At 39.9% G+C, this 9,667-nt stretch overlaps 1 long non-coding RNA gene across 1 annotated transcript in view; it reads right to left on the bottom strand.

Annotated features, from left to right (window-relative positions):
* LOC135232860 (uncharacterized) overlaps positions 1-8,495 on the bottom strand; it is a 34,892-nt gene extending 26,397 nt beyond the window's left edge. Inside the window, exon 1 of the long non-coding RNA XR_010323475.1 lies at positions 7,768-8,495. This is a non-coding gene — a long non-coding RNA (uncharacterized LOC135232860). The remainder of the gene's footprint in view (positions 1-7,767) is intronic.
* Between the last annotated feature and the right edge of the window lie 1,172 nt (positions 8,496-9,667).

Raw genomic sequence — 9,667 nt, 5'->3', positions numbered from 1 at the left:
TTCCCCTGGACTAGGAGCTTCTCTGCAAAGGAACCTCGGGTCCAAAAGATGCACCCTACTCCTGGTGCTCTTTTCTTGGTGGTAAGAGGTCCCCCTGTCTCTCTGCTGGCTTCTTTCATATCTCAAAAGAGACTGGCTTCAAGGATGTCCTTTATCACCGCTCTTATTCAACATTGTTCTAGAAGTCCTAGCCAGAGCAATTAGGCTAGACAAAGAAATAAAGGGCATCTGGACTGGCAAAGAGGAAGTAAAATTATCTCTATTTGCAGATGACATGATCTTATATGCAGAAAACCCTAAGGAATCCTCCAGAAAACTACTGAAACTAATAGAAGAGTTTGGAAGAGTCTCAGGTTATAAGATAAACATACAAAAATCACTTGGATTCCTCTACATCAACAAAAAGAACATCGAAGAGGAAATCACCAAATCAATACCATTCACAGTAGCCCCCAAGAAGATAAAATACTTAGGAATAAATCTTACCAAGGATGTAAAAGACCTATACAAAGAAAACTACAAAGCTCTACTACAAGAAATTCAAAAGGACATACTTAAGTGGAAAAACATACCTTGCTCATGGATAGGAAGACTTAACATAGTAAAAATGTCTATTCTACCAAAAGCCATCTATACATACAATGCACTTCCGATCCAAATTCCAATGTCATTTTTTAAGGTGATAGAGAAACAAATCACCAACTTCATATGGAAAGGAAAGAAGCCTCTGATAAGCAAAGCATTACTGAAAAAGAAGAAGAAAGTGGGAGGCCTCACTCTACCTGATTTCAGAACCTATTATACAGCCACAGTAGTCAAAACAGCCTGGTACTGGTACAACAACAGGCACATAGACCAATGGAACAGAATTGAGAACCCAGATATAAATCCATCCACATATGAGCAGCTGATATTTGACAAAGGCCCAGTGTCAGATAATTGGGGAAAAGATAGTCTTTTAAACAAATGGTGCTGGCATAACTGGATATCCATTTGTAAAAAAATGAAACAGGACCCATACCTCACACCATGCACAAAAACTAACTCCAAGTGGATCAAAGACCTAAACATAAAGACTAAAACGATAAAGATCATGGAAGAAAAAATAGGGACAACCTTAGGAGCCCTAATAAAAGGCATAAACAGAATACAAAACATTACCAAAAACGACGAAGAGAAACCAGATAACTGGGAGCTCTTAAAATCAAACACCTATGCTCATCTAAAGACTTCACCAAAAGAGTAAAAAGACCACCTACAGACTGGGAAAGAATTTTCAGCTATGACATTTCCGACCAGCGCCTGATCTCTAAAATCTATATGATTCTGTCAAAACTCAACCACAAAAAGACAAACAACCCAATCAAGAAGTGGGCAAAGGAGATGAACACACACTTCACTAAAGAAGATATTCAGGCAGCTAACAGATACATGAGAAAATGCTCTCGATCATTAGCCATTAGAGAAATGCAAATTAAAACTACGATGAGATTCCATCTCACTCCAACAAGGCTGGCATTAATCCAAAAAACACAAAATAATAAATGTTGGAGAGGCTGTGGAGAGATTGGAACTCTTATACACTGCTGGTGGGAATGTAATATGGTACAACCACTTTGGAAATCTATCTGGCGTTATCTTAAACAGTTAGAAATAGAACTACCATACAATCCAGAAATCCCACTCCTCGGAATATACCCTAGAGAAACAAGAGCCTTCACACAAACAGATATATGCACACCCATGTTTATTGCAGCTCTGTTTACAATAGCAAAAAGCTGGAAGCAACCAAGGTGTCCATCAACGGATGAATGGTTAAATAAATTGTGGTATATTCACACAATGTAATACTACGCATCGATAAAGAACAGTGACGAATCTGTGAAACATTTCATAACATGGAGGAACCTGGAAGGCATTATGCTGAGTGAAATTAGTCAGAGGCAAAAGGACAAATATTGTATAAGACCACTATTACAAGATCTTGAGAAATAGTATAAGCTGAGAAGAACACATACTTTTGTGGTTACGAGCGGGGGGAGGGAGGGAGGGTGGGAGAGGGTTTTTTACTGATTAATTAGTAGATAAGAACTGATTTAAGTGAAGGGAAGGACAATACTCAATACATGGAAGGTCAGCTCAACTGGACTGGACCAAAAGCAAAGAAGTTTCCAGGATAAACTGAATGCTTCAAAGGTCAGCGGAGCAAGGGCAGGGGTTTGGGGACCATGGTTTAAGGGGACTTCTAAGTCAATTGGCAAAATAATTCTATTATGAAAACATTCTGCATCCCACTTTGAAATGTGGCGTCTGGGGTCTTAAATGCTAACAAGCGGCCATCTAAGATGCATCAATTGGTCTCAACCCACCTGGATCAAAGGAGAATGAAGAACACCAAGGTCACACGATAACTAAGAGCCCAAGAGACAGAAAGGGCCACATGAACCAGAGACCTACATCATCCTGAGACCAGAAGAACTAGTTGGTGCCCGGCCACAATCGATGACTGCCCTGACAGGGAGCACAACAGAGAACCCCTGAAGGAGTTGGAGATCAGTGGGATGCAGACCCCAAATTCTCATAAAAAGACCAGACTTAATGGTCTGACTGAGACTAGAGGAATTCCGGCGGTCATGATCCCCAAACCTTCTGCTGGCACAGGACAGGAACCATTCCCGAAGACAACTCATCAGACATGAAAGGGACTGGACAGTGGGTAGGAGAGAGATGCTGATGAAGAGTGAGCTAATTATATCAGGTGGACACTTGAGACTATGTTGGCATCTCCTGTCTGGAGGGGGGATGGGAGGATAGAGTGAGTTGGAAGCTGGCAAAATTGTCACGAAAGGAGAGACTGGAAGGGCTGACTCATTAGGGGGAGAGCAAGTGGGAGTACGGAGTAAAGTGTATATAAACTTATATGTGACAATCTGACTTGATTTGTAAACGTTCACTTGAAGCTCAATAACAGTTAATAAAAAAAAAAAGAGACTGGCTTAAGATACTATTTAATCTTGTAGATCTCATCAATATAACTGCCACTAATCATTATATATATATCATAGTGACAGGATTTACAACAAATAGGGAAATCATATCAGATGACAAAATGGTAGCCAATCATACAATACTGGGAATCATGACCTAGCCAAGTTGACATGTATTTTGGGGGGACATACACAATTCAATCCATGACACATGCCTATTCTCTGCTTCAATGGAGACACTATCAATGTATTCAAAGGTTGTTGGCCATATACTGTTCTTGAAAAAATAGTCCAGAAGAAAGACAATCAGTGCCTCTGTTTGCAAGATGTACAGAAACACAAAAGTGTCTTATCTCTCACCCACTAACTTCAATAGAAACAATGGAAACCAGAAGAACAGAATGCCATCCTTAAATGCTGAAAAAAAATGTGTCAGCCTAGAATTCCACAATAAGAGAAAATACCTCTAGAAAAGTCAAAATAAAGATATTTCCAGATAAACAAAAACAGAGAAAGGTTCTTACCAGCACTGAAAAAAAAAAATACTAAGGGGAATTTAAAAAGAAGAAAAAAAAATCCCAGATGGAAGCAAGGTAAAGTAGGAATGAAGAGCACTGGAAAAAATAAAAGTAGAGGTAGTCTCCAGCTTACAATGGGGTTCTCTTCCCAGACTCCATTGTAAGTCAGTACTGACTTATGTCGAATACTTTTTTTTTTTAGTTTTCTTGATTATTGCCTTTATAAATTTATAAATCCGATCTTTGTCTTTGGGGGTTGGCATGAGAATGATAACATCAGCAAAATACTTGCACTGCAACATTGTATGTAGTACATATTACCAATGATCAGATGTACAAAAAAAAGGACGATTGTAAGTGCAGTTCATCATAACTCAAATATGTCATAAGTTGGAGACAACCTGTATGTGGGTAAATCTAAAAGTGTACTAGCTGATTAAGGCAATACAAATATGTTGTAGAGTTTAAAATATATGTGGAATTAAAATACACGGAAAAATAGTAAAAGAGGGGGAGGTAAACAGAATTAAAATATCATAAAGCCCTTGCATTGTTCAAGAAATACTAAATTAAGATAAATTGTAATAAGTCAAATGTGTATACTCTAATCTCTAATGCAGCCTTTCTCAACCAGGGTCCCACTAGATGTATAGGAGAGACACTAATATAAATAAGAAGATGGTAGATTTACATCCAAATGTATCAATTATTATGCTACATGTAAATTGACCTAACTACTCCAATTAAAAGCTAAGAAAAATCTAGACTAACATCACACTTAATGGTCAAGTACCGAATGCTTTTCCCCTAGAACTATGGGAACAAGGCAAGGATGTCTAGTCTAACCACGTTTATTCAACATTGTACTGACATTTCCAGTAAATATAATAAAGCACAAAAAATAACAGAGACATACAAATTAAAGAGAAAAAAGTAAAACTGTAAACTACACAATCATGTACATAGAAAATCCTAAGGTATCTCAAAAAAGCTATTAATACTTGTAAATGAATTTATGAGAGTAATATACTAAAACCAACTATTTCTATGTATTACCAATGAACAATCAGAAATTGAAATTTTTTTCAATTGAACCAAAAAAACAGAATACTTAAAAATAAATTCAACAAAATATGTGTATTAATTTATATAATGAAAACTACAAAATGTTGCTGAGAAATTAAAGACCTAATAAGAAATATATACCACATTTATAAATAAGTTTTAAAATTGTTAAGATGGTAATTCTCCCCCAAATTGACCTATAGATTCAATGCAAACCCAATCAAAATCCCAGCAGGCTTTTTTTTGTAGAAATCATCAATTGATTCTAAACCTTGAGTCTATACCTTGAGCCTAAATTTTGAAAAAGAAGAACAAAATTAGAGAAGTTACGCTATCTAATTTCAAGTTTTATTATAAAACTATAGCAATCAAAGCAGTGTGGTATTGGCATAAGGACAAATATATTCATTTATAGCACAGAACAGACTCCAGAAAGACATTCAAAGATATATGGACAACTGATCTTCGACAAGGGTGCCCATATAATTCAGTGATGAAAGGAAAGGACAGACTTTTCAACAAAAAGTATTGAAACTGGATATTGATAATGACAAAAACCAACCATGACTCTTCATTCATACTATACACAAAAATTAACTAGAAATGTAACATAAACCTAAAGATAAAACTTGTAGAAGAAAGCATAGATGACCATCTTCATGGTGTGGAGGGAGGCAAGGATTTTAGATAGAACACCAAAAGCCTGAATCATATAAACTAATAAACCTTGTCAAAATTACAAACTTCTGCTCCTCAAAAAATATTACTAAGAAAAAAAGAGTCAAGCCAAATTATGGGAGAAAATATGTACAAAACATATATGGATGACAATGGGCTTGAAACCAGAATTTATAAAGAATTTGTACAACTCAAAAATAAGACAAAAATCAATAAAAAGAACAAAACTCTGAGAGACAGTTCACAAAAAAGTTATATGAACGGTCAGTAAGCACATGACAAAATGTTCAACATCACTAGTAATCAGGGAAATGCAAATTAAACCACAAGAGGATACTGGTAAATACCCATTACTCATAGCAACCCTATAGGACAGAGTAGAACTGCCCCATGGGATTTCCAACGAGCAGCTGGTGGATTCGAACTGCCAACTTTTGGTTAGCAGCCGAGCTCTTAACCACTGCACAACCACAGCTCCAAATACCCATCAGAATGGCTAAAATTACAAAGGCTGACAATACCAGGTGTTGACAAGGATGTAGATGTGAAACTCTCATACACTGCTGATAGAAATGCAAAATGGTACAGCCATTTTTTAAAATTCTGGTAGCTTTTCACAACGTTAACGCACGCTTAGCATATGACCCAGCAATTCTAAGTATTCACCCAAGAGGAATGAAAACGTATGCCCACATCTATCTCTAGATGTTGGACTGTAGGTTATTTATTTTTTTTTCATGCTTTTCTGTATTTTATAAATGGCCTATTGTATATTTGTAATTACTCTATAACAAAAAGTGTTATTTTACATACAATCCCAGAGACAAATGAATGCAGTCTGTGTATTAACTTATGCAAAACTACAAGGAGGAGGCCCAATACTGCAAACATTCTCAGGGACAATGAGAAGTAGATGCCTCCGAACAGACTCTTAAGGAAGGCTAAATTCTAAGTGCAGGAGGGAACTGAATCCTCTCTTCCAAATGCAGAAGAGAGAACTAAAGAAAATAAAGACACTCCAAAGCTAGAAGAAGCAGAAAATCTAGAGTGAAAGAAAGGGACAAAGAAAGGTGAATGTCACAAACAAAACAACAGCAATGGGAAGACAATAACCAACAATAATTAAAATATGATGTGGATATGAGACCCCACAGAACATCTTAACAAAGTCGGGATCAAAATTACCGCAGTAAAAATAACAGTGGCTACTATTTGTAAAGGAGTCCTTGGGTGGTGAAAATGGTTAAGCAAGGTTGATGGCTAGAACCCACCCAGAGACTATAAAGAATTTATACAAGCTATGTCTGTTTTTTTTTTTTTTTTTTTTTTTATGTCTGTACTCGGACACCCTGGTGGCACAGTGGTTAAGTGCTACGGCTGCTTACCAAGAGGTCGGCAGTTCGAATCCACCAGGCACTCCTTGGAAACTACTGGGCAGTTCTACTCTGTCCTATAGGGTCGCTATGGGTCAGAATTGACTCGACGGCAGTGGGTTTGGGTATGTCTGTACTCAGAGCTTTACATACAGGATTGCATTTAGTGCTTGTTATGTAGTAAATGTTACAGTAGTAATGATCTCCAGTAAATCCTGCCTCCCGATATCCATATGCTTGTGTAATCTTCTCCCATAATAACTCTGGGGCTCGTCATGTGACCTGCTTTGCTCAATGGAACATGAGCAAATGGAACACTAACATAGATTTGAAAAAGTTCTTGTGTACTGAAAGGCTTACAACCTCTCTACTTTTGAAACCTGGCTGCCCTGTGAAAAAGTTCAGCTAGATTCTAAAAACACATAGCCAGCAGACAGCCAGACATGTGGTTGAGACCATGTTAGACTATAGCCCCAGTTGAGCCGCTGGACTGACTGAGTGATTCCAGACAAGACCAGGAGAAAAAACCTGCCCAACTGAACCCTGCCCAAGTTGATGAACTACAGAATCATGAGAACACAAAATGGTTTCAAAATTCCTGTTGTTTTTGGTTACTACGTTTGGGGTACATTGTTATGGAGTAATAGGTAATTGGCACAATCCTCAAAATAAACTCTAAGGTATGAATTATTATATAGAGTTTACGGGTTGGGAAACAGAACAGTAAAAAATTCAAGAAACCTAGGTCATGCAGCTAGCTAGTAAGTGATAAAGGTAGTATTTGAATCCAGGTTGTCAGACTTCAACACTTTTAACTACACCACTATAAGAGATGAGAAAGATGACTTGAAGAATTAAAGATGACTTAAAAGGGAAATACCAAACACTGACAGAGTGGGACTAAGGCAACTAAAGGGAAAAAATGGATGACTCTGGGGTCTTAAAAGAGGAGGGGTGGCTCTGTCAGGATCTGATTGCCAGAATTCACAGCAGAATGACTCATCTTGGATCATTAAAGAGATGGTATTGCTGAAGAGTGTGAATGTGGGCAATGAGTATGACTAGCACTTGGACACAGGAATAAGCAAAGGTAGTGAACCGCCTCACCTGAAGCCACTATGAAAGATATAATACATTGTTTCTCACCTGACAGAAGGTGGTGGTCTCGAGATTCATAATTGAACTGGCTCTCCATGGGCTGCAACTGGACACTTGACACCTCAGGGATCAACTGTAGAATTACCATTTCCTCAGTAAATCGCTCTTATCCACGTAGGAGTCTGAGACCTGGAGGAGACTGGAGATGCAATTTCTGAGGCTAGACCACCAGAAACATTCTCCACATATAAAAGAAGGGAAGGAGAAAACAAAACCTCACTGAATCTCCAAGTGCCTTTCTCTCAAAATGTATGTTTCCTCCCCCATCATCGAGGAGTCAGGCATTATCCCTGCTGGACACACATTCTCCATCCCAAGTCTAGAGATCTTCAAACATAACTGCAACAAATGCTACCAAAATAAGCACATAAATGGAACGTTACGGCAGGGAAGGGAACGTTAAGAATTTTGTCCTACCGTTAATACCGCTGCCCTCCCCATACAGAAACGACACTAACTGATCCACCATCGTGACCTCTTTCTTTTCTTCCTTCCGTACCTCCGACACTTACAAACTCAGGTTGCTCGTCGCGGGTATGGTCGGCAGATCTGCGGGCATTCCTCCACGCCCCCTGAGTCCACCCGCCCCGCATGGCTTTTGGTGTTAGTTCAGTTGTGCCCAAGGCCTAGCAAGGGCTGACCAGGCACCAACAGAACCACCGGCCAGACCGCCCTGTCCAGGAGCCCCGCTCAGGAGGGACCCCGGCGGCCTCGACTCTCCATAAACTCAGGAATTCGCAAACTGCCTCCCGGCTGCGCTGCGCAGCCGCCCGGGAAGCGACCCCTGTACCCCGCCTTCGGTGAGCCGACATACCTGCATCTCGACGAGTTCTCCGGCTCCAGGTCAAGCACCACAGCTGGAGAGCCAGCCATCACCTGCCTGTTCTATCTAGGACCTAGAAGGTTTGCGGAGCTCTAGGGCTCGTTTTCTGGTTTGGCTTCTACAAGTGCGCACGCTCGGGGATGGTGGTGAGGGAGGTGAAGGCTCCAGGAATTAACCCTTAAGAATCCGCGTAGTTGGTCTCGCCAGAGCCTTAAAAAAAAAAAAACCTCGCTGCAGTCGAGTCGGTTCCGACTGTTACCGACCCTATAGGACACAGTACAACTGCCCCCACAGAGTTTCCAACCATCGCCTGGTGGATTCAAACTGCTGCCATACCTCTTAACCACTCGGCCACCAGGATTTCCTTAGCAAGTGGCAACTTGGCCAGTGGTAGAGCCCTTGCTACTTTATCTGCCGGGTCCTGAGGTGAAGCTCTGTGGGGCAAGATAGTTTTTCTGACTACTGTCATGAATCTCTCATTACTTATCATCTTTTTAAACCCAACCCCCCATTAAAAAAGAAAAAAAAAATCCGAGTCGCAGATGTACTTTCATTCTAACCTTTTTCGTGTCCTGTTTTCCGCCTAGAACAGTGGTGTGCATCAGAATCACCTGAAGGCCTTGTTAACATACTGATTTGTGGGGCCCTACCTTTGGAGTGGAAACCTTGCTGGTGTAGTGTTTAAGTGCTACAGCTGCTAATCAAAAGGTTGGCAGTTCAAATCCACCAGGCACTCCTTGGAAACTCTATGGGACAGTTCTACTCTGTCCTATAGGATCATGGAAACTCTATGGGCAGTTGTACTCTGTCCTATGAGTCGGAATCAACTCAAGAGCAACGGGTTTGGTTTGGTTTACCTTCAGATTCTGATTCAGTAGGTCTCTAAGAGGGGCCTGAGAATTTCCCTTTCTGAAAGGTTCTCAGGTAATCCTAATGGAGGCCACACTTTGAGAATCACTGCTCTATAAATAAGTAATGCTCAATAATTAATTCCCTGGGTGGATGGAAAGCTGGATGTTCATCTACTTGACAATCAACACAGGGCTTGCTGACCCACAGAACTAA

This window comes from Loxodonta africana, chromosome 11, assembly GCF_030014295.1.
Source record: "Loxodonta africana isolate mLoxAfr1 chromosome 11, mLoxAfr1.hap2, whole genome shotgun sequence".
Lineage (NCBI taxonomy): Eukaryota > Metazoa > Chordata > Mammalia > Proboscidea > Elephantidae > Loxodonta > Loxodonta africana.
This window is presented reverse-complemented; position numbering and strand designations above follow the sequence as displayed.